Genomic DNA, 23,699 nt, shown 5'->3' on the forward strand with positions numbered 1-23,699 from the left:
CTCAAAATAGATTGGATTTACTTATTTGCACAATTGAATTTTGTTTTTTGTCAAACTGCTAAAATTATTTGTAAGTACTTATCTGCACATAGCATGTGACATGTCTTGGGTTTTATCCATCAGAAAAACTCTGCTGGTCATCATAAAACTTTGCACAGCAATTTCCAAGCAAGTATACTTAGAAAAATATTGACTATTAGGAAACATTTTATTTATGCTATATTTCCTCCTTGTATACATTAGTGACTGCTTTAAAAGAATACCATTTTCACATAAAAACAGTAAAGAAATCAAATAAACCACACTTATTTCAGTTGGCTCGTTGGTCTAGGGGTGTGATTCTCGCTTTGGGTGCGAGAGGTCCCGGGTTCAAATCCCGGACGAGCCCTCTATTTCTTTTGTACAGTACATATATATCTGATTTTCTCAATTGGCTAAGTCAATAGCATCAACTGAGTTTTGTTTTTGCCATACTCCCAATAGAATTTGTACATACTTATGAATCTTGCCTTCATCATTTTTCAATTGCCTTTCTTCTATTTATGCATGATTTACACATAGCTTTTGACAAGTCTTGGGTTTTATCGATCAGACAAGTCCAAACTCTGTAGCCATTTTTAAATCTTGTCACTGCACTTGCACTTTCCAAATAAGCACACAAAGAAAACTATCAATAGAATCTTACGGAAACATTTTAGTTGTTCTAAAAATAAGAGCATACTTATTCAAATTTCAACTGTATTGTGGTATATTAGGAAAACTGCAGGTTCCCTACTGTCTAGATAGCTTTGAATGTTTTAAAAGAATAGTCTCATTTTGAAACACAAAAAGTTCAAAAATGAAAGTGCAAGGTTTTCTTTTGCCTTTCTTCTGTGTCTGGAAGCATGATTTGTACATTGCATATGACAAGTCTTTAGCTTCGTCCATGAGAGAAGTCCAAACTCTGTAGGCACTCACAAATCTTGTCCCTGCACTTTTCCTATATGCATACTTAGAAAACTATCTACTGGACCATAAGGAAATATTTTATTTATTCTACAAATTCATTTTTACATAAATGTATATGGTGTTTTTAAAAACAAAAAGCTATTTTCTTTAAATCAATTGAAAAATCAATAGAAAAATGGTCAGGTAGGTGGCTTGTTGGTCTAGGGTTATGATTCTCGCTTAGGGTTGCGAGAGGTCCCAAGTTCAAATCGTGGACGAGCCCAAATTTTCAGATTCTTTGACATGGTTCCATTATCTTATTGAAGTCAATTTCCTGAGTGAATTTCAACTGAATTTTGTTTTTTCAAAACAATCAAAATAGATTGGATTTACTTATTTGCAGAATTGAATTTTGTTTTATGTCAAACTGCTAATATTATTTGTAAGTACTTATCTGCACATAGCATGTGACATGTCTTGGGTTTTATCCATCAGAAAAACTCTGCTGGGCATCATAAAACTTTGCACAGCAATTTCCAAGCAGGTATACTTAGAAAAATATTGACTATTAGGAAATATTTTATTTATGATAATATTTCCTCTTTTTATACATTAGTGACTGCTTTAAAATAATACAATTTTCACATAAAAACAGTTAAGAAATCAAACAAAATGTGCTTACTTGATGATTCTATGACTCTCACTTTGGGTGCGAGAGGTCCCGGGTTCAAATCCTGGACGAGCCCAACTTTTCAGATTCTTTGACATGGTTCCATTATCTTATTGAAGTCAATTTCCTGAGTGAATTTCAACTGAATGTTGTTTTTTCAAAACTCTCAAAATAAATTGGATTTACTTATTTGCACAATTGAATTTTGTTTTTTGTCAAACTGCTAAAATTATTTGTAAGAACTTATCTGCACATAGCATGTGACATGTCTTGGGTTTTATCCATCAGAAAAACTCTGCTGGTCATCATAAAACTTTGCACAACAATTTCCAAGCAAGTATACTTAGAAAAATATTGACTATTAGGAAACATTTTATTTATGCTATATTTCCTCCTTGTATACATTAGTGACTGCTTTAAAAGAATACCATTTTCACATAAAAACAGTAAAGAAATCAAATAAACCACAAATATTTCAGTTGGCTCGTTGGTCTAGGGGTATGATTCTCGCTTTGGGTGTGAGAGGTCCCGGGTTCAAATCCCGGACGAGCCCTCTATTTCTTTTGTACAGTACATCTCATGGTTTATATATATCTGATTTTCTCAATTGGCTAAGTCAATAGCATCAACTGAGTTTTGTTTTTGCCATACTCCCAATAGAATTTGTACATACTTATGAATCTTGCCTTCATCATTTTTCAATTGCCTTTCTTCTATTTATGCATGATTTACACATAGCTTTTGACAAGTCTTGGGTTTTATCGATCAGACAAGTCCAAACTCTGTAGCCATTTTTAAATCTTGTCACTGCACTTGCACTTTCCAAATAAGCACACAAAGAAAACTATCAATAGAATCTTACGGAAACATTTTAGTTGTTCTAAAAATAAGAGCATACTTATTCAAATTTCAACTGTATTGTGGTATATTAGGAAAACTGCAGGTTCCCTACTGTCTAGATAGCTTTGAATGTTTTAAAAGAATAGTCTCATTTTGAAACACAAAAAGTTCAAAAATGAAAGTGCAAGGTTTTCTTTTGCCTTTCTTCTGTGTCTGGAAGCATGATTTGTACATTGCATATGACAAGTCTTTAGCTTCGTCCATGAGAGAAGTCCAAACTCTGTAGGCACTCACAAATCTTGTCCCTGCACTTTTCCTATATGCATACTTAGAAAACTATCTACTCGACCATAAGGAAATATTTTATTTATTCTACAAATTCATTTTTACATAAATGTATATGGTGTTTTTAAAAACAAAAAGCTATTTTCTTTAAATCAATTGAAAAATCAATAGAAAAATGGTCAGGTAGGTGGCTTGTTGGTCTAGGGTTATGATTCTCGCTTAGGGTTGCGAGAGGTCCCAAGTTCAAATCGTGGACGAGCCCAAATTTTCAGATTCTTTGACATGGTTCCATTATCTTATTGAAGTCAATTTCCTGAGTGAATTTCAACTGAATTTTGTTTTTTCAAAACTCTCAAAATAGATTGGATTTACTTATTTGCAGAATTGAATTTTGTTTTATGTCAAACTGCTAATATTATTTGTAAGTACTTATCTGCACATAGCATGTGACATGTCTTGGGTTTTATCCATCAGAAAAACTCTGCTGGGCATCATAAAACTTTGCACAGCAATTTCCAAGCAGGTATACTTAGAAAAATATTGACTATTAGGAAATATTTTATTTATGATAATATTTCCTCCTTTTATACATTAGTGACTGCTTTAAAATAATACAATTTTCACATAAAAACAGTTAAGAAATCAAATAAAATGTGTTTACTTGATGATTCTATGACTCTCACTTTGGGTGCGAGAGGTCCCGGGTTCAAATCCTGGACGAGCCCAACTTTTCAGATTCTTTGACATGGTTCCATTATCTTATTGAAGTCAATTTCCTGAGTGAATTTCAACTGAATGTTGTTTTTTCAAAACTCTCAAAATAGATTGGATTTACTTATTTGCACAATTGAATTTTGTTTTTTGTCAAACTGCTAAAATTATTTGTAAGTACTTATCTGCACATAGCATGTGACATGTCTTGGGTTTTATCCATCAGAAAAACTCTGCTGGTCATCATAAAACTTTGCACAGCAATTTCCAAGCAAGTATACTTAGAAAAATATTGACTATTAGGAAACATTTTATTTATGCTAATATTTCCTCCTTGTATACATTAGTGACTGCTTTAAAAGAATACCATTTTCACATAAAAACAGTTAAGAAATCAAATAAACCACACTTATTTCAGTTGGCTCGTTGGTCTAGGGGTATGATTCTCACTTTGGGTGCGAGAGGTCCCGGGTTCAAATCCCGGACGAGCCCTCTATTTCTTTTGTACAGTACATCTCATGGTTTATATATATCTGATTTTCTCAATTGGCTAAGTCAATAGCATCAACTGAGTTTTGTTTTTGCCATACTCCCAATAGAATTTGTACATACTTATGAATCTTGCCTTCATCATTTTTCAATTGCCTTTCTTCTATTTATGCATGATTTACACATAGCTTTTGACAAGTCTTGGGTTTTATCGATCAGACAAGTCCAAACTCTGTAGCCATTTTTAAATCTTGTCACTGCACTTGCACTTTCCAAATAAGCACACAAAGAAAACTATCAATAGAATCTAACGGAAACATTTTAGTTGTTCTAAAAATAAGAGCATACTTATTCAAATTTCAACTGTATTGTGGTATATTAAGAAAACTGCAGGTTCCCTACTGTCTAGATAGCTTTGAATGTTTTAAAAGAATAGTCTCATTTTGAAACACAAAAAGTTCAAAAATGAAAGTGCAAGGTTTTCTTTTGCCTTTCTTCTGTGTCTGGAAGCATGATTTGTACATTGCATATGACAAGTCTTTAGCTTCGTCCATGAGAGAAGTCCAAACTCTGTAGGCACTCACAAATCTTGTCCCTGCACTTTTCCTATATGCATACTTAGAAAACTATCTACTGGACCATAAGGAAATATTTTATTTATTCTAAAAATTCATTTTTACATAAATGTATATGGTGTTTTTAAAAACAAAAAGCTATTTTCTTTAAATCAATTGAAAAATCAATAGAAAAATGTTCAGGTAGGTGGCTTGTTGGTCTAGGGTTATGATTCTTGCTTAGGGTGTGAGAGGTCCCGGGTTCAAATCATGGACAATGCCAAATTTTCAGATTCTTTGACATAGTTCCATTATCTTATTGAAGTCAATTTCCTGAGTAAAATCTTCAACTGAATATTATTTTTTAAAAACTCACAAAATAGATTGGATTTACTTATTTGCACAATTGAATTTTGTTTTTTGTCAAACTGCTAAAATTATTTGTAATTACTTACCTGCACATAGCATGTGACATGTCTTGGGTTTTATCCATCAGAAAAACTCTGCTGGGCATCATAAAACTTTGCACAGCAATTTCCAAGCAGGTATACTTAGAAAAATATTGACTATTAGGAAATATTTTATTTATGATAATATTTCCTCCTTTTATACATTAGTGACTGCTTTAAAATAATACAATTTTCACATAAAAACAGTTAAGAAATCAAACAAAATGTGTTTACTTGATGATTCTATGACTCTCACTTTGGGTGCGAGAGGTCCCGGGTTCAAATCCAGGACGAGCCCAACTTTTCAGATTCTTTGACATGGTTCCATTATCTTATTGAAGTCAATTTCCTGAGTGAATTTCAACTGAATGTTGTTTTTTCAAAACGCTCAAAATAAATTGGATTTACTTATTTGCACAATTGAATTTTGTTTTTTGTCAAACTGCTAAAATTATTTGTAAATACTTATCTGCACATAGCATGTGACATGTCTTGGGTTTTATCCATCAGAAAAACTCTGCTGGTCATCATAAAACTTTGCACAGCAATTTCCAAGCAAGTATACTTAGAAAAATATTGACTATTAGGAAACATTTTATTTATGCTATATTTCCTCCTTGTATACATTAGTGACTGCTTTAAAAGAATACCATTTTCACATAAAAACAGTAAAGAAATCAAATAAACCACACTTATTTCAGTTGGCTCGTTGGTCTAGGGGTAAGATTCTCGCTTTGGGTGCGAGAGGTCCCGGGTTCAAATCCCGGACGAGCCCTCTATTTCTTTTGTACAGTACATCTCATGGTTTATATATATCTGATTTTCTCAATTGGCTAAGTCAATAGCATCAACTGAGTTTTGTTTTTGCCATACTCCCAATAGAATTTGTACATACTTATGAATCTTGCCTTCATCATTTTTCAATTGCCTTTCTTCTATTTATGCATGATTTACACATACCTTTTGACAAGTCTTGGGTTTTATCGATCAGACAAGTCCAAACTGTGTAGCCATTTTTTAATCTTGTCACTGCACTTTCCAAATAAGCACACAAAGAAAACTATCAATAGAATCTTACGGAAACATTTTAGTTGTTCTAAAAATAAGAGCATACTTATTCAAATTTCAACTGTATTGTGGTATATTAGGAAAACTGCAGGTTCCCTACTGTCTAGATAGCTTTGAATGTTTTAAAAGAATAGTCTCATTTTGAAACACAAAAAGTTCAAAAATGAAAGTGCAAGGTTTTCTTTTGCCTTTCTTCTGTGTCTGGAAGCATGATTTGTACATTGCATATGACAAGTCTTTAGCTTCGTCCATGAGAGAAGTCCAAACTCTGTAGGCACTCACAAATCTTGTCCCTGCACTTTTCCTATATGCATACTTAGAAAACTATCTACTGGACCATAAGGAAATATTTTATTTATTCTACAAATTCATTTTTACATAAATGTATATGGTGTTTTTAAAAACAAAAAGCTATTTTCTTTAAATCAATTGAAAAATCAATAGAAAAATGTTCAGGTAGGTGGCTTGTTGGTCTAGGGTTATGATTCTTGCTTAGGGTGTGAGAGGTCCCGGGTTCAATTCATGGACGAGGCCAAATTTTCAGATTCTTTGACATAGTTCCATTATCTTATTGAAGTCAATTTCCTGAGTAAAATCTTCAACTGAATATTATTTTTTAAAAACTCACAAAATAGATTGGATTTACTTATTTGCACAATAGAATTTTGTTTTTTGTCAAACTGCTAAAATTATTTGTAATTACTTACCTGCACATAGCATGTGACATGTCTTGGGTTTTATCCATCAGAAAAACTCTGCTGGGCATCATAAAACTTTGCACAGCAATTTCCAAGCAAGTATACTTAGAAAAATATTGACTATTAGGAAATATTTAATTTATGATAATATTTCCTCCTTGTATACATTAGTGACTGCTTTAAAAGAATACCATTTTCACATAAAAACAGTTAAGAAATCAAATAAAACATGCTTACTTGATGATTCTATGACTCTCAATATGGGTGCGAGAGGTCCCGGGTTCAAATCCTCGACGAGCCCAACTTTTCAGATTTTTTGACATGGTTTCATTATCTTATTGAAGTCAATTTCCTGAGTGAATTTCAACTGAATGTTGTTTTTTCAAAACTCTCAAAATAGATTGGATTTACTTATTTGAACAATTGAATTTTGTTTTTTGTCAAACTGCTAAAATTATTTGTAAGTACTTATCTGCACATAGCATGTGACATGTCTTGGGTTTTATCCATCAGAAAAACTCTGCTGGGCATCATAAAACTTTGCACAGCAATTTCCAAGCAGGTATACTTAGAAAAATATTGACTATTAGGAAATATTTTATTTATGATAATATTTCCTCCTTTTATACATTAGTGACTGCTTTAAAATAATACAATTTTCACATAAAAACAGTTAAGAAATCAAATAAAATGTGCTTACTTGATGATTCTATGACTCTCACTTTGGGTGCGAGAGGTCCCGGGTTCAAATCCTGGACGAGCCCAACTTTTCAGATTCTTTGACATGGTTCCATTATCTTATTGAAGTCAATTTCCTGAGTGAATTTCAACTGAATGTTGTTTTTTCAAAACTCTCAAAATAGATTGGATTTACTTATTTGCACAATTGAATTTTGTTTTTTGTCAAACTGCTAAAATTATTTGTAAGTACTTATCTGCACATAGCATGTGACATGTCTTGGGTTTTATCCATCAGAAAAACTCTGCTGGTCATCATAAAACTTTGCACAGCAATTTCCAAGCAAGTATACTTAGAAAAATATTGACTATTAGGAAACATTTTATTTATGCTAATATTTCCTCCTTGTATACATTAGTGACTGCTTTAAAAGAATACCATTTTCACATAAAAACAGTTAAGAAATCAAATAAACCACACTTATTTCAGTTGGCTCGTTGGTCTAGGGGTATGATTCTCACTTTGGGTGCGAGAGGTCCCGGGTTCAAATCCCGGACGAGCCCTCTATTTCTTTTGTACAGTATATCTCATGGTTTATATATATCTGATTTTCTCAATTGGCTAAGTCAATAGCATCAACTGAGTTTTGTTTTTGCCATACTCCCAATAGAATTTGTACATACTTATGAATCTTGCCTTCATCATTTTTCAATTGCCTTTCTTCTATTTATGCATGATTTACACATAGCTTTTGACAAGTCTTGGGTTTTATCGATCAGACAAGTCCAAACTGTGTAGCCATTTTTAAATCTTGTCACTGCACTTTCCAAATAAGCACACAAAGAAAACTATCAATAGAATCTAACGGAAACATTTTAGTTGTTCTAAAAATAAGAGCATACTTATTCAAATTTCAACTGTATTGTGGTATATTAAGAAAACTGCAGGTTCCCTACTGTCTAGATAGCTTTGAATGTTTTAAAAGAATAGTCTCATTTTGAAACACAAAAAGTTCAAAAATGAAAGTGCAAGGTTTTCTTTTGCCTTTCTTCTGTGTCTGGAAGCATGATTTGTACATTGCATATGACAAGTCTTTAGCTTCGTCCATGAGAGAAGTCCAAACTCTGTAGGCACTCACAAATCTTGTCCCTGCACTTTTCCTATATGCATACTTAGAAAACTATCTACTGGACCATAAGGAAATATTTTATTTATTCTAAAAATTCATTTTTACATAAATGTATATGGTGTTTTTAAAAACAAAAAGCTATTTTCTTTAAATCAATTGAAAAATCAATAGAAAAATGTTCAGGTAGGTGGCTTGTTGGTCTAGGGTTATGATTCTTGCTTAGGGTGTGAGAGGTCCCGGGTTCAAATCATGGACAATGCCAAATTTTCAGATTCTTTGACATAGTTCCATTATCTTATTGAAGTCAATTTCCTGAGTAAAATCTTCAACTGAATATTATTTTTTAAAAACTCACAAAATAGATTGGATTTACTTATTTGCACAATTGAATTTTGTTTTTTGTCAAACTGCTAAAATTATTTGTAATTACTTACCTGCACATAGCATGTGACATGTCTTGGGTTTTATCCATCAGAAAAACTCTGCTGGGCATCATAAAACTTTGCACAGCAATTTCCAAGCAGGTATACTTAGAAAAATATTGACTATTAGGAAATATTTTATTTATGATAATATTTCCTCCTTTTATACATTAGTGACTGCTTTAAAATAATACAATTTTCACATAAAAACAGTTAAGAAATCAAACAAAATGTGTTTACTTGGTGATTCTATGACTCTCACTTTGGGTGCGAGAGGTCCCGGGTTCAAATCCAGGACGAGCCCAACTTTTCAGATTCTTTGACATGGTTCCATTATCTTATTGAAGTCAATTTCCTGAGTGAATTTCAACTGAATGTTGTTTTTTCAAAACGCTCAAAATAAATTGGATTTACTTATTTGCACAATTGAATTTTGTTTTTTGTCAAACTGCTAAAATTATTTGTAAATACTTATCTGCACATAGCATGTGACATGTCTTGGGTTTTATCCATCAGAAAAACTCTGCTGGTCATCATAAAACTTTGCACAGCAATTTCCAAGCAAGTATACTTAGAAAAATATTGACTATTAGGAAACATTTTATTTATGCTATATTTCCTCCTTGTATACATTAGTGACTGCTTTAAAAGAATACCATTTTCACATAAAAACAGTAAAGAAATCAAATAAACCACACTTATTTCAGTTGGCTCGTTGGTCTAGGGGTAAGATTCTCGCTTTGGGTGCGAGAGGTCCCGGGTTCAAATCCCGGACGAGCCCTCTATTTCTTTTGTACAGTACATCTCATGGTTTATATATATCTGATTTTCTCAATTGGCTAAGTCAATAGCATCAACTGAGTTTTGTTTTTGCCATACTCCCAATAGAATTTGTACATACTTATGAATCTTGCCTTCATCATTTTTCAATTGCCTTTCTTCTATTTATGCATGATTTACACATACCTTTTGACAAGTCTTGGGTTTTATCGATCAGACAAGTCCAAACTGTGTAGCCATTTTTTAATCTTGTCACTGCACTTTCCAAATAAGCACACAAAGAAAACTATCAATAGAATCTTACGGAAACATTTTAGTTGTTCTAAAAATAAGAGCATACTTATTCAAATTTCAACTGTATTGTGGTATATTAGGAAAACTGCAGGTTCCCTACTGTCTAGATAGCTTTGAATGTTTTAAAAGAATAGTCTCATTTTGAAACACAAAAAGTTCAAAAATGAAAGTGCAAGGTTTTCTTTTGCCTTTCTTCTGTGTCTGGAAGCATGATTTGTACATTGCATATGACAAGTCTTTAGCTTCGTCCATGAGAGAAGTCCAAACTCTGTAGGCACTCACAAATCTTGTCCCTGCACTTTTCCTATATGCATACTTAGAAAACTATCTACTGGACCATAAGGAAATATTTTATTTATTCTACAAATTCATTTTTACATAAATGTATATGGTGTTTTTAAAAACAAAAAGCTATTTTCTTTAAATCAATTGAAAAATCAATAGAAAAATGTTCAGGTAGGTGGCTTGTTGGTCTAGGGTTATGATTCTTGCTTAGGGTGTGAGAGGTCCCGGGTTCAATTCATGGACGAGGCCAAATTTTCAGATTCTTTGACATAGTTCCATTATCTTATTGAAGTCAATTTCCTGAGTAAAATCTTCAACTGAATATTATTTTTTAAAAACTCACAAAATAGATTGGATTTACTTATTTGCACAATAGAATTTTGTTTTTTGTCAAACTGCTAAAATTATTTGTAATTACTTACCTGCACATAGCATGTGACATGTCTTGGGTTTTATCCATCAGAAAAACTCTGCTGGGCATCATAAAACTTTGCACAGCAATTTCCAAGCAAGTATACTTAGAAAAATATTGACTATTAGGAAATATTTAATTTATGATAATATTTCCTCCTTGTATACATTAGTGACTGCTTTAAAAGAATACCATTTTCACATAAAAACAGTTAAGAAATCAAATAAAACATGCTTACTTGATGATTCTATGACTCTCAATATGGGTGCGAGAGGTCCCGGGTTCAAATCCTCGACGAGCCCAACTTTTCAGATTTTTTGACATGGTTTCATTATCTTATTGAAGTCAATTTCCTGAGTGAATTTCAACTGAATGTTGTTTTTTCAAAACTCTCAAAATAGATTGGATTTACTTATTTGAACAATTGAATTTTGTTTTTTGTCAAACTGCTAAAATTATTTGTAAGTACTTATCTGCACATAGCATGTGACATGTCTTGGGTTTTATCCATCAGAAAAACTCTGCTGGGCATCATAAAACTTTGCACAGCAATTTCCAAGCAGGTATACTTAGAAAAATATTGACTATTAGGAAATATTTTATTTATGATAATATTTCCTCCTTTTATACATTAGTGACTGCTTTAAAATAATACAATTTTCACATAAAAACAGTTAAGAAATCAAATAAAATGTGCTTACTTGATGATTCTATGACTCTCACTTTGGGTGCGAGAGGTCCCGGGTTCAAATCCTGGACGAGCCCAACTTTTCAGATTCTTTGACATGGTTCCATTATCTTATTGAAGTCAATTTCCTGAGTGAATTTCAACTGAATGTTGTTTTTTCAAAACTCTCAAAATAGATTGGATTTACTTATTTGCACAATTGAATTTTGTTTTTTGTCAAACTGCTAAAATTATTTGTAAGTACTTATCTGCACATAGCATGTGACATGTCTTGGGTTTTATCCATCAGAAAAACTCTGCTGGTCATTATAAAACTTTGCACAGCAATTTCCAAGCAAGTATACTTAGAAAAATATTGACAATTAGGAAACATTTTATTTATGCTAATATTTCCTCCTTGTATACATTAGTGACTGCTTTAAAAGAATACCATTTTCACATAAAAACAGTTAAGAAATCAAATAAACCACACTTATTTCAGTTGGCTCGTTGGTCTAGGGGTATGATTCTCGCTTTGGGTGCGAGAGGTCCCGGGTTCAAATCCCGGACGAGCCCTCTATTTCTTTTGTACAGTACATCTCATGGTTTATATATATCTGATTTTCTCAATTGGCTAAGTCAATAGCATCAACTGAGTTTTGTTTTTGCCATACTCCCAATAGAATTTGTACATACTTATGAATCTTGCCTTCATCATTTTTCAATTGCCTTTCTTCTATTTATGCATGATTTACACATAGCTTTTGACAAGTCTTGGGTTTTATCGATCAGACAAGTCCAAACTGTGTAGCCATTTTTTAATCTTGTCACTGCACTTTCCAAATAAGCACACAAAGAAAACTATCAATAGAATCTTACGGAAACATTTTAGTTGTTCTAAAAATAAGAGCATACTTATTCAAATTTCAACTGTATTGTGGTATATTAGGAAAACTGCAGGTTCCCTACTGTCTAGATAGCTTTGAATGTTTTAAAAGAATAGTCTCATTTTGAAACACAAAAAGTTCAAAAATGAAAGTGCAAGGTTTTCTTTTGCCTTTCTTCTGTGTCTGGAAGCATGATTTGTACATTGCATATGACAAGTCTTTAGCTTCGTCCATGAGAGAAGTCCAAACTCTGTAGGCACTCACAAATCTTGTCCCTGCACTTTTCCTATATGCATACTTAGAAAACTATCTACTGGACCATAAGGAAATATTTTATTTATTCTACAAATTCATTTTTACATAAATGTATATGGTGTTTTTAAAAACAAAAAGCTATTTTCTTTAAATCAATTGAAAAATCAATAGAAAAATGGTCAGGTAGGTGGCTTGTTGGTCTAGGGTTATGATTCTCGCTTAGGGTTGCGAGAGGTCCCAAGTTCAAATCGTGGACGAGCCCAAATTTTCAGATTCTTTGACATGGTTCCATTATCTTATTGAAGTCAATTTCCTGAGTGAATTTCAACTGAATTTTGTTTTTTCAAAACTCTCAAAATAGATTGGATTTACTTATTTGCAGAATAGAATTTTGTTTTATGTCAAACTGCTAATATTATTTGTAAGTACTTATCTGCACATAGCATGTGACATGTCTTGGGTTTTATCCATCAGAAAAACTCTGCTGGGCATCATAAAACTTTGCACAGCAATTTCCAAGCAGGTATACTTAGAAAAATATTGACTATTAGGAAATATTTTATTTATGATAATATTTCCTCCTTTTATACATTAGTGACTGCTTTAAAATAATACAATTTTCACATAAAAACAGTTAAGAAATCAAATAAAATGTGCTTACTTGATGATTCTATGACTCTCACTTTGGGTGCGAGAGGTCCCGGGTTCAAATCCTGGACGAGCCCAACTTTTCAGATTCTTTGACATGGTTCCATTATCTTATTGAAGTCAATTTCCTGAGTGAATTTCAACTGAATGTTGTTTTTTCAAAACTCTCAAAATAGATTGGATTTACTTATTTGCACAATTGAATTTTGTTTTTTGTCAAACTGCTAAAATTATTTGTAAGTACTTATCTGCACATAGCATGTGACATGTCTTGGGTTTTATCCATCAGAAAAACTCTGCTGGTCATCATAAAACTTTGCACAGCAATTTCCAAGCAAGTATACTTAGAAAAATATTGACTATTAGGAAACATTTTATTTATGCTAATATTTCCTCCTTGTATACATTAGTGACTGCTTTAAAAGAATACCATTTTCACATAAAAACAGTTAAGAAATCAAATAAACCACACTTATTTCAGTTGGCTCGTTGGTCTAGGGGTATGATTCTCACTTTGGGTGCGAGAGGTCCCGGGTTCAAATCCCGGACGAGCCCTCTATTTCTTTTGTACATCTCATCTCATGGTTTATATATATCTGATTTTCTCAATTGGCTAAGTCAATAGCATCAACTGAGTTTTGTTTTTGCCATACTCCCAATAGAATTTGTACATACTTATGAATCTTGCCTTCATCATTTTTCAATTGCCTTTCTTCTATTTATGCATGATTTACACATAGCTTTTGACAAGTCTTGGGTTTTATCGATCAGACAAGTCCAAACTGTGTAGCCATTTTTAAATCTTGTCACTGCACTTTCCAAATAAGCACACAAAGAAAACTATCAATAGAATCTAACGGAAACATTTTAGTTGTTCTAAAAATAAGAGCATACTTATTCAAATTTCAACTGTATTGTGGTATATTAAGAAAACTGCAGGTTCCCTACTGTCTAGATAGCTTTGAATGTTTTAAAAGAATAGTCTCATTTTGAAACACAAAAAGTTAAAAAATGAAAGTGCAAGGTTTTCTTTTGCCTTTCTTCTGTGTCTGGAAGCATGATTTGTACATTGCATATGACAAGTCTTTAGCTTCGTCCATGAGAGAAGTCCAAACTCTGTAGGCACTCACAAATCTTGTCCCTGCACTTTTCCTATATGCATACTTAGAAAACTATCTACTGGACCATAAGGAAATATTTTATTTATTCTACATATTCATTTTTACATAAATGTATATGGTGTTTTTAAAAACAAAAAGCTATTTTCTTTAAATCAATTGAAAAATCAATAGAAAAATGGTCAGGTAGGTGGCTTGTTGGTCTAGGGTTATGATTCTCGCTTAGGGTTGCAAGAGGTCCCAGGTTCAAATCGTGGACAAGCCCAAATTTTCAGATTCTTTGACATGGTTCCATTATCTTATTGAAGTCAATTTCCTGAGAGAATTTCAACTGAATTTTGTTTTTTCAAAACTCTCAAAATAGATTGGATTTACTTATTTGCAGAATTGAATTTTGTTTTATGTCAAACTGCTAATATTATTTGTAAGTACTTATCTGCACATAGCATGTGACATGTCTTGGGTTTTATCCATCAGAAAAACTCTGCTGGGCATCATAAAACTTTGCACAGCAATTTCCAAGCAGGTATACTTACAAAAATATTGACTATTAGGAAATATTTTATTTATGATAATATTTCCTCTTTTTATACCTTAGTGACTGCTTTAAAATAATACAATTTTCACATAAAAACAGTTAAGAAATCAAACAAAATGTGCTTACTTGATGATTCTATGACTCTCACTTTGGGTGCGAGAGGTCCCGGGTTCAAATCCTGGACGAGCCCAACTTTTCAGATTCTTTGACATGGTTCCATTATCTTATTGAAGTCAATTTCCTGAGTGAATTTCAACTGAATGTTGTTTTTTCAAAACTCTCAAAATAAATTGGATTTACTTATTTGCACAATTGAATTTTGTTTTTTGTCAAACTGCTAAAATTATTTGTAAGAACTTATCTGCACATAGCATGTGACATGTCTTGGGTTTTATCCATCAGAAAAACTCTGCTGGTCATCATAAAACTTTGCACAGCAATTTCCAAGCAAGTATACTTAGAAAAATATTGACTATTAGGAAACATTTTATTTATGCTATATTTCCTCCTTGTATACATTAGTGACTGCTTTAAAAGAATACCATTTTCACATAAAAACAGTAAAGAAATCAAATAAACCACACTGATTTCAGTTGGCTCGTTGGTCTAGGGGTATGATTCTCACTTTGGGTGCGAGAGGTCCCGGGTTCAAATCCCGGACGAGCCCTCTATTTCTTTTGTACAGTACATCTCATGGTTTATATATATCTGATTTTCTCAATTGGCTAAGTCAATAGCATCAACTGAGTTTTGTTTTTGCCATACTCCCAATAGAATTTGTACATACTTATGAATCTTGCCTTCATCATTTTTCAATTGCCTTTCTTCTATTTATGCATGATTTACACATAGCTTTTGACAAGTCTTGGGTTTTATCGATCAGACAAGTCCAAACTGTGTAGCCATTTTTAAATCTTGTCACTGCACTTTCCAAATAAGCACACAAAGAAAACTATCAATAGAATCTAACGGAAACATTTTAGTTGTTCTAAAAATAAGAGCATACTTATTCAAATTTCAACTGTATTGTGGTATATTAAGAAAACTGCAGGTTCCCTACTGTCTAGATAGCTTTGAATGTTTTAAAAGAATAGTCTCATTTTGAAACACAAAAAGTTCAAAAATGAAAGTGCAAGGTTTTCTTTTGCCTTTCTTCTGTGTCTGGAAGCATGATTTGTACATTGCATATGACAAGTCTTTAGCTTCGTCCATGAGAGAAGTCCAAACTCTGTAGGCACTCACAAATCTTGTCCCTGCACTTTTCCTATATGCATACTTAGAAAACTATCTACTGGACCATAAGGAAATATTTTATTTATTCTACATATTCATTTTTACATAAATGTATATGGTGTTTTTAAAAACAAAAAGCTATTTTCTTTAAATCAATTGAAAAATCAATAGAAAAATGGTCAGGTAGGTGGCTTGTTGGTCTAGGGTTATGATTCTCGCTTAGGGTTGCGAGAGGTCCCAGGTTCAAATCGTGGACAAGCCCAAATTTTCAGATTCTTTGACATGGTTCCATTATCTTATTGAAGTCAATTTCCTGAGAGAATTTCAACTGAATTTTGTTTTTTCAAAACTCTCAAAATAGATTGGATTTACTTATTTGCAGAATTGAATTTTGTTTTATGTCAAACTGCTAATATTATTTGTAAGTACTTATCTGCACATAGCATGTGACATGTCTTGGGTTTTATCAATCAGAAAAACTCTGCTGGGCATCATAAAACTTTGCACAGCAATTTCCAAGCAGGTATACTTAGAAAAATATTGACTATTAGGAAATATTTTATTTATGATAATATTTCCTCTTTTTATACCTTAGTGACTGCTTTAAAATAATACAATTTTCACATAAAAACAGTTAAGAAATCAAACAAAATGTGCTTACTTGATGATTCTATGACTCTCACTTTGGGTGCGAGAGGTCCCGGGTTCAAATCCTGGACGAGCCCAACTTTTCAGATTCTTTGACATGGTTCCATTATCTTATTGAAGTCAATTTCCTGAGTGAATTTCAACTGAATGTTGTTTTTTCAAAACTCTCAAAATAAATTGGATTTACTTATTTGCACAATTGAATTTTGTTTTTTGTCAAACTGCTAAAATTATTTGTAAGAACTTATCTGCACATAGCATGTGACATGTCTTGGGTTTTATCCATCAGAAAAACTCTGCTGGTCATCATAAAACTTTGCACAGCAATTTCCAAACAAGTATACTTAGAAAAATATTGACTATTAGGAAACATTTTATTTATGCTATATTTCCTCCTTGTATACATTAGTGACTGCTTTAAAAGAATACAATTTTCACATAAAAACAGTAAAGAAATCAAATAAACCACACTTATTTCAGTTGGCTCGTTGGTCTAGGGGTATGATTCTCGCTTTGGGTGCGAGAGGTCCCGGGTTCAAATCCCGGACGAGCCCTCTATTTCTTTTGTACAGTACATCTCAAGGTTTATATATATCTGATTTTCTCAATTGGCTAAGTCAATAGCATCAACTGAGTTTTGTTTTTGCCATACTCCCAATAGAATTTGTACATACTTATGAATCTTGCCTTCATCATTTTTCAATTGCTTTTCTTCTATTTATGCATGATTTACACATAGCTTTTGACAAGTCTTGGGTTTTATCGATCAGACAAGTCCAAACTCTGTAGCCATTTTTAAATCTTGTCACTGCACTTTCCAAATAAGCACACAAATAAAACTATCAATAGAATCTTACGGAAACATTTTAGTTGTTCTAAAAATAAGAGCATACTTATTCAAATTTCAACTGTATTGTGGTATATTAGGAAAACTGCAGGTTCCCTACTGTCTAGATAGCTTTGAATGTTTTAAAAGATTAGTCTCATTTTGAAACACAAAAAGTTCAAAAATGATAGTGCAAGGTTTTCTTTTGCCTTTCTTCTGTGTCTGGAAGCATGATTTGTACATTGCATATGACAAGTCTTTAGCTTCGTCCATGAGAGAAGTCCAAACTCTGTAGGCACTCACAAATCTTGTCCCTGCACTTTTCCTATATGCATACTTAGAAAACTATCTACTGGACCATAAGGAAATATTTTATTTATTCTACAAATTCATTTTTACATAAATGTATATGGTGTTTTTAAAAACAAAAAGCTATTTTCTTTAAATCAATTGAAAAATCAATAGAAAAATGTTCAGGTAGGTGGCTTGTTGGTCTAGGGTTATGATTCTTGCTTAGGGTGTGAGAGGTCCCGGGTTCAAATCATGGACGATGCCAAATTTTCAGATTCTTTGACATAGTTCCATTATCTTATTGAAGTCAATTTCCTGAGTAAAATCTTCAACTGAATATTATTTTTTAAAAACTCACAAAATAGATTGGATTTACTTATTTGCACAATTGAATTTTGTTTTTTGTCAAACTGCTAAAATTATTTGTAATTACTTACCTGCACATAGCATGTGACATGTCTTGGGTTTTATCCATCAGAAAAACTCTGCTGGGCATCATAAAACTTTGCACAGCAATTTCCAAGCAAGTATACTTAGAAAAATATTGACTATTAGGAAATATTTTATTTATGATAATATTTCCTCCTTGTATACATTAGTGACTGCTTTAAAAGAATACCATTTTCACATAAAAACAGTTAAGAAATCAAATAAAACATGCTTACTTGATGATTCTATGACTCTCACTTTGGGTGCGAGAGGTCCCGAGTTCAAATCCTCGACGAGCCCAACTTTTCAGATTTTTTGACATGGTTCCATTATCTTATTGAAGTCAATTTCCTGAGTGAATTTCAACTGAATGTTGTTTTTTCAAAACTCTCAAAATAGATTGGATTTACTTATTTGCACAATTGAATTTTGTTTTTTGTCAAACTGCTAAAATTATTTGTAAGTACTTATCTGCACATAGCATGTGACATGTCTTGGGTTTTATCCATCAGAAAAACTCTGCTGGGCATCATAAGACTTTGCACAGCAATTTCCAAGCAGGTATACTTAGAAAAATATTGACTATTAGGAAATATTTTATTTATGATAATATTTCCTCCTTTTATACATTAGTGACTGCTTTAAAATAATACAATTTTCACATAAAAACAGTTAAGAAATCAAATAAAATGTGCTTACTTGATGATTCTATGACTCTCACTTTGGGTGCGAGAGGTCCCGGGTTCAAATCCTGGACGAGCCCAACTTTTCAGATTCTTTGACATGGTTCCATTATCTTATTGAAGTCAATTTCCTGAGTGAATTTCAACTGAATGTTGTTTTTTCAAAACTCTCAAAATAGATTGGATTTACTTATTTGCACAATTGAATTTTGTTTTTTGTCAAACTGATAAAATTATTTGTAAGTACTTATCTGCACATAGCATGTGACATGTCTTGGGTTTTATCCATCAGAAAAACTCTGCTGGTCATCATAAAACTTTGCACAGCAATTTCCAAGCAAGTATACTTAGAAAAATATTGACAATTAGGAAACATTTTATTTATGCTAATATTTCCTCCTTGTATACATTAGTGACTGCTTTAAAAGAATACCATTTTCACATAAAAATAGTTAAGAAATCAAATAAACCACACTTATTTCAGTTGGCTCGTTGGTCTAGGGGTATGATTCTCGCTTTGGGTGCGAGAGGTCCCGGGTTCAAATCCCGGACGAGCCCTCTATTTCTTTTGTACAGTACATCTCATGGTTTATATATATCTGATTTTCTCAATTGGCTAAGTCAATAGCATCAACTGAGTTTTGTTTTTGCCATACTCCCAATAGAATTTGTACATACTTATGAATCTTGCCTTCATCATTTTTCAATTGCCTTTCTTCTATTTATGCATGATTTACACATAGCTTTTGACAAGTCTTGGGTTTTATCGATCAGACAAGTCCAAACTGTGTAGCCATTTTTTAATCTTGTCACTGCACTTTCCAAATAAGCACACAAAGAAAACTATCAATAGAATCTTACGGAAACATTTTAGTTGTTCTAAAAATAAGAGCATACTTATTCAAATTTCAACTGTATTGTGGTATATTAGGAAAACTGCAGGTTCCCTACTGTCTAGATAGCTTTGAATGTTTTAAAAGAATAGTCTCATTTTGAAACACAAAAAGTTCAAAAATGAAAGTGCAAGGTTTTCTTTTGCCTTTCTTCTGTGTCTGGAAGCATGATTTGTACATTGCATATGACAAGTCTTTAGCTTCGTCCATGAGAGAAGTCCAAACTCTGTAGGCACTCACAAATCTTGTCCCTGCACTTTTCCTATATGCATACTTAGAAAACTATCTACTGGACCATAAGGAAATATTTTATTTATTCTACAAATTCATTTTTACATAAATGTATATGGTGTTTTTAAAAACAAAAAGCTATTTTCTTTAAATCAATTGAAAAATCAATAGAAAAATGTTCAGGTAGGTGGCTTGTTGGTCTAGGGTTATGATTCTTGCTTAGGGTGTGAGAGGTCCCGGGTTCAAATCATGGACGAGGCCAAATTTTCAGATTCTTTGACATAGTTCCATTATCTTATTGAAGTCAATTTCCTGAGTAAAATCTTCAACTGAATATTATTTTTTAAAAACTCACAAAATAGATTGGATTTACTTATTTGCACAATAGAATTTTGTTTTTTGTCAAACTGCTAAAATTATTTGTAATTACTTCCCTGCACATAGCATGTGACATGTCTTGGGTTTTATCCATCAGAAAAACTCTGCTGGGCATCATAAAACTTTGCACAGCAATTTCCAAGCAAGTATACTTAGAAAAATATTGACTATTAGGAAATATTTAATTTATGATAATATTTCCTCCTTGTATACATTAGTGACTGCTTTAAAAGAATACCATTTTCACATAAAAACAGTTAAGAAATCAAATAAAACATGCTTACTTGATGATTCTATGACTCTCACATTGGGTGCGAGAGGTCCCGAGTTCAAATCCTCGACGAGCCCAACTTTTCAGATTTTTTGACATGGTTTCATTATCTTATTGAAGTCAATTTCCTGAGTGAATTTCAACTGAATGTTGTTTTTTCAAAACTCTCAAAATAGATTGGATTTACTTATTTGAACAATTGAATTTTGTTTTTTGTCAAACTGCTAAAATTATTTGTAAGTACTTATCTGCACATAGCATGTGACATGTCTTGGGTTTTATCCATCAGAAAAACTCTGCTGGGCATCATAAAACTTTGCACAGCAATTTCCAAGCAGGTATACTTAGAAAAATATTGACTATTAGGAAATATTTTATTTATGATAATATTTCCTCCTTTTATATATTAGTGACTGCTTTAAAATAATACAATTTTCACATAAAAACAGTTAAGAAATCAAATAAAATGTGCTTACTTGATGATTCTATGACTCTCACTTTGGGTGCGAGAGGTCCCGGGTTCAAATCCTGGACGAGCCCAACTTTTCAGATTCTTTGACATGGTTCCATTATCTTATTGAAGTCAATTTCCTGAGTGAATTTCAACTGAATGTTGTTTTTTCAAAACTCTTAAAATAGATTGGATTTACTTATTTGCACAATTGAATTTTGTTTTTTGTCAAACTGCTAAAATTATTTGTAAGTACTTATCTGCACATAGCATGTGACATGTCTTGGGTTTTATCCATCAGAAAAACTCTGCTGGTCATTATAAAACTTTGCACAGCAATTTCCAAGCAAGTATACTTAGAAAAATATTGACAATTAGGAAACATTTTATTTATGCTAATATTTCCTCCTTGTATACATTAGTGACTGCTTTAAAAGAATACCATTTTCACATAAAAACAGTTAAGAAATCAAATAAACCACACTTATTTCAGTTGGCTTGTTGGTCTAGGGGTATGATTCTCGCTTTGGGTGCGAGAGGTCCCGGGTTCAAATCCCGGACGAGCCCTCTATTTCTTTTGTACAGTACATCTCATGGTTTATATATATCTGATTTTCTCAATTGGCTAAGTCAATAGCATCAACTGAGTTTTGTTTTTGCCATACTCCCAATAGAATTTGTACATACTTATGAATCTTGCCTTCATCATTTTTCAATTGCCTTTCTTCTATTTATGCATGATTTACACATAGCTTTTGACAAGTCTTGGGTTTTATCGATCAGACAAGTCCAAACTGTGTAGCCATTTTTAAATCTTGTCACTGCACTTTCCAAATAAGCACACAAAGAAAACTATCAATAGAATCTTACGGAAACATTTTAGTTGTTCTAAAAATAAGAGCATACTTATTCAAATTTCAACTGTATTGTGGTATATTAAGAAAACTGCAGGTTCCCTACTGTCTAGATAGCTTTGAATGTTTTAAAAGAATAGTCTCATTTTGAAACACAAAAAGTTCAAAAATGAAAGTGCAAGGTTTTCTTTTGCCTTTCTTCTGTGTCTGGAAGCATGATTTGTACATTGCATATGACAAGTCTTTAGCTTCGTCCATGAGAGAAGTCCAAACTCTGTAGGCACTCACAAATCTTGTCCCTGCACTTTTCCTATATGCATACTAAGAAAACTATCTACTGGACCATAAGGAAATATTTTATTTATTCTACATATTCATTTTTACATAAATGTATATGGTGTTTTTAAAAACAAAAAGCTATTTTCTTTAAATCAATTGAAAAATCAATAGAAAAATGGTCAGGTAGGTGGCTTGTTGGTCTAGGGTTATGATTCTCGCTTAGGGTTGCGAGAGGTCCCAGGTTCAAATCGTGGACGAGCCCAAATTTTCAGATTCTTTGACATGGTTCCATTATCTTATTGAAGTCAATTTCCTGAGTGAATTTCAACTGAATTTTGTTTTTTCAAAACTCTCAAAATAGATTGGATTTACTTATTTGCAGAATAGAATTTTGTTTTATGTCAAACTGCTAATATTATTTGTAAGTACTTATCTGCACATAGCATGTGACATGTCTTGGGTTTTATCCATCAGAAAAACTCTGCTGGGCATCATAAAACTTTGCACAGCAATTTCCAAGCAGGTATACTTAGAAAAATATTGACTATTAGGAAATATTTTATTTATGATAATATTTCCTCCTTTTATACATTAGTGACTGCTTTAAAATAATACAATTTTCACATAAAAACAGTTAAGAAATCAAACAAAATGTGTTTACTTGATGATTCTATGACTCTCACTTTGGGTGCGAGAGGTCCCGGGTTCAAATCCAGGACGAGCCCAACTTTTCAGATTCTTTGACATGGTTCCATTATCTTATTGAAGTCAAATTCCTGAGTGAATTTCAACTTAATGTTGTTTTTTCAAAACGCTCAAAATAAATTGGATTTACTTATTTGCACAATTGAATTTTGTTTTTTGTCAAACTGCTAAAATTATTTGTAAGTACTTATCTGCACATAGCATGTGACATGTCTTGGGTTTTATCCATCAGAAAAACTCTGCTGGTCATCATAAAACTTTGCACAGCAATTTCCAAGCAAGTATACTTAGAAAAATATTGACTATTAGGAAACATTTTATTTATGCTATATTTCCTCCTTGTATACATTAGTGACGGCTTTAAAAGAATACCATTTTCACATAAAAACAGTAAAGAAATCAAATTAACCACACTTATTTCAGTTGGCTTGTTGGTCTAGGGGTATGATTCTCGCTTTGGGTGCGAGAGGTCCCGGGTTCAAATCCCGGACGAGCCCTCTATTTCCTTTGTACAGTACATCTCATGGTTTATATATATCTGATTTTCTCAATTGGCTAAGTCAATAGCATCAACTGAGTTTTGTTTTTGCCATACTCCCAATAGAATTTGTACATACTTATGAATCTTGCCTTCATCATTTTTCAATTGCCTTTCTTCTATTTATGCATGATTTACACATAGCTTTTGACAAGTCTTGGGTTTTATCGATCAGACAAGTCCA

The 23,699-nt window shown here is 32.4% G+C and overlaps 13 non-coding genes across 13 annotated transcripts; all 13 read left to right on the forward strand.

Moving 5' to 3' along the window:
* The first annotated feature begins 316 nt into the window (after positions 1 to 316).
* On the forward strand, positions 317 to 388 carry TRNAP-UGG (transfer RNA proline (anticodon UGG)). The gene has a single exon. It is a non-coding gene; the product is annotated as a tRNA-Pro (tRNA).
* Positions 389 to 2,078: 1,690 nt separating this feature from the next.
* On the forward strand, positions 2,079 to 2,150 carry TRNAP-UGG (transfer RNA proline (anticodon UGG)). The gene has a single exon. It is a non-coding gene; the product is annotated as a tRNA-Pro (tRNA).
* Positions 2,151 to 3,853: 1,703 nt separating this feature from the next.
* On the forward strand, positions 3,854 to 3,925 carry TRNAP-UGG (transfer RNA proline (anticodon UGG)). Its single transcript has one exon. It is a non-coding gene; the product is annotated as a tRNA-Pro (tRNA).
* Positions 3,926 to 5,628: 1,703 nt separating this feature from the next.
* TRNAP-UGG (transfer RNA proline (anticodon UGG)) lies at positions 5,629 to 5,700 on the forward strand. Its single transcript has one exon. It is a non-coding gene; the product is annotated as a tRNA-Pro (tRNA).
* A 2,161-nt stretch (positions 5,701 to 7,861) lies between these two features.
* On the forward strand, positions 7,862 to 7,933 carry TRNAP-UGG (transfer RNA proline (anticodon UGG)). The gene has a single exon. It is a non-coding gene; the product is annotated as a tRNA-Pro (tRNA).
* Positions 7,934 to 9,630: 1,697 nt separating this feature from the next.
* On the forward strand, positions 9,631 to 9,702 carry TRNAP-UGG (transfer RNA proline (anticodon UGG)). Its single transcript has one exon. It is a non-coding gene; the product is annotated as a tRNA-Pro (tRNA).
* Positions 9,703 to 11,863: 2,161 nt separating this feature from the next.
* TRNAP-UGG (transfer RNA proline (anticodon UGG)) lies at positions 11,864 to 11,935 on the forward strand. Its single transcript has one exon. It is a non-coding gene; the product is annotated as a tRNA-Pro (tRNA).
* Positions 11,936 to 13,632: 1,697 nt separating this feature from the next.
* Positions 13,633 to 13,704, forward strand: TRNAP-UGG (transfer RNA proline (anticodon UGG)). The gene has a single exon. It is a non-coding gene; the product is annotated as a tRNA-Pro (tRNA).
* A 1,696-nt stretch (positions 13,705 to 15,400) lies between these two features.
* TRNAP-UGG (transfer RNA proline (anticodon UGG)) lies at positions 15,401 to 15,472 on the forward strand. Its single transcript has one exon. It is a non-coding gene; the product is annotated as a tRNA-Pro (tRNA).
* A 1,696-nt stretch (positions 15,473 to 17,168) lies between these two features.
* Positions 17,169 to 17,240, forward strand: TRNAP-UGG (transfer RNA proline (anticodon UGG)). The gene has a single exon. It is a non-coding gene; the product is annotated as a tRNA-Pro (tRNA).
* Positions 17,241 to 19,401: 2,161 nt separating this feature from the next.
* Positions 19,402 to 19,473, forward strand: TRNAP-UGG (transfer RNA proline (anticodon UGG)). The gene has a single exon. It is a non-coding gene; the product is annotated as a tRNA-Pro (tRNA).
* Positions 19,474 to 21,634: 2,161 nt separating this feature from the next.
* Positions 21,635 to 21,706, forward strand: TRNAP-UGG (transfer RNA proline (anticodon UGG)). Its single transcript has one exon. It is a non-coding gene; the product is annotated as a tRNA-Pro (tRNA).
* A 1,696-nt stretch (positions 21,707 to 23,402) lies between these two features.
* Positions 23,403 to 23,474, forward strand: TRNAP-UGG (transfer RNA proline (anticodon UGG)). The gene has a single exon. It is a non-coding gene; the product is annotated as a tRNA-Pro (tRNA).
* Positions 23,475 to 23,699: the final 225 nt, after the last annotated feature.

The sequence above is a fragment of the Taudactylus pleione genome, unplaced genomic scaffold (genome assembly GCF_031769625.1).
Source record: "Taudactylus pleione unplaced genomic scaffold, aTauple2 ptg000317l, whole genome shotgun sequence".
NCBI classification, from domain to species: domain Eukaryota; kingdom Metazoa; phylum Chordata; class Amphibia; order Anura; family Myobatrachidae; genus Taudactylus; species Taudactylus pleione.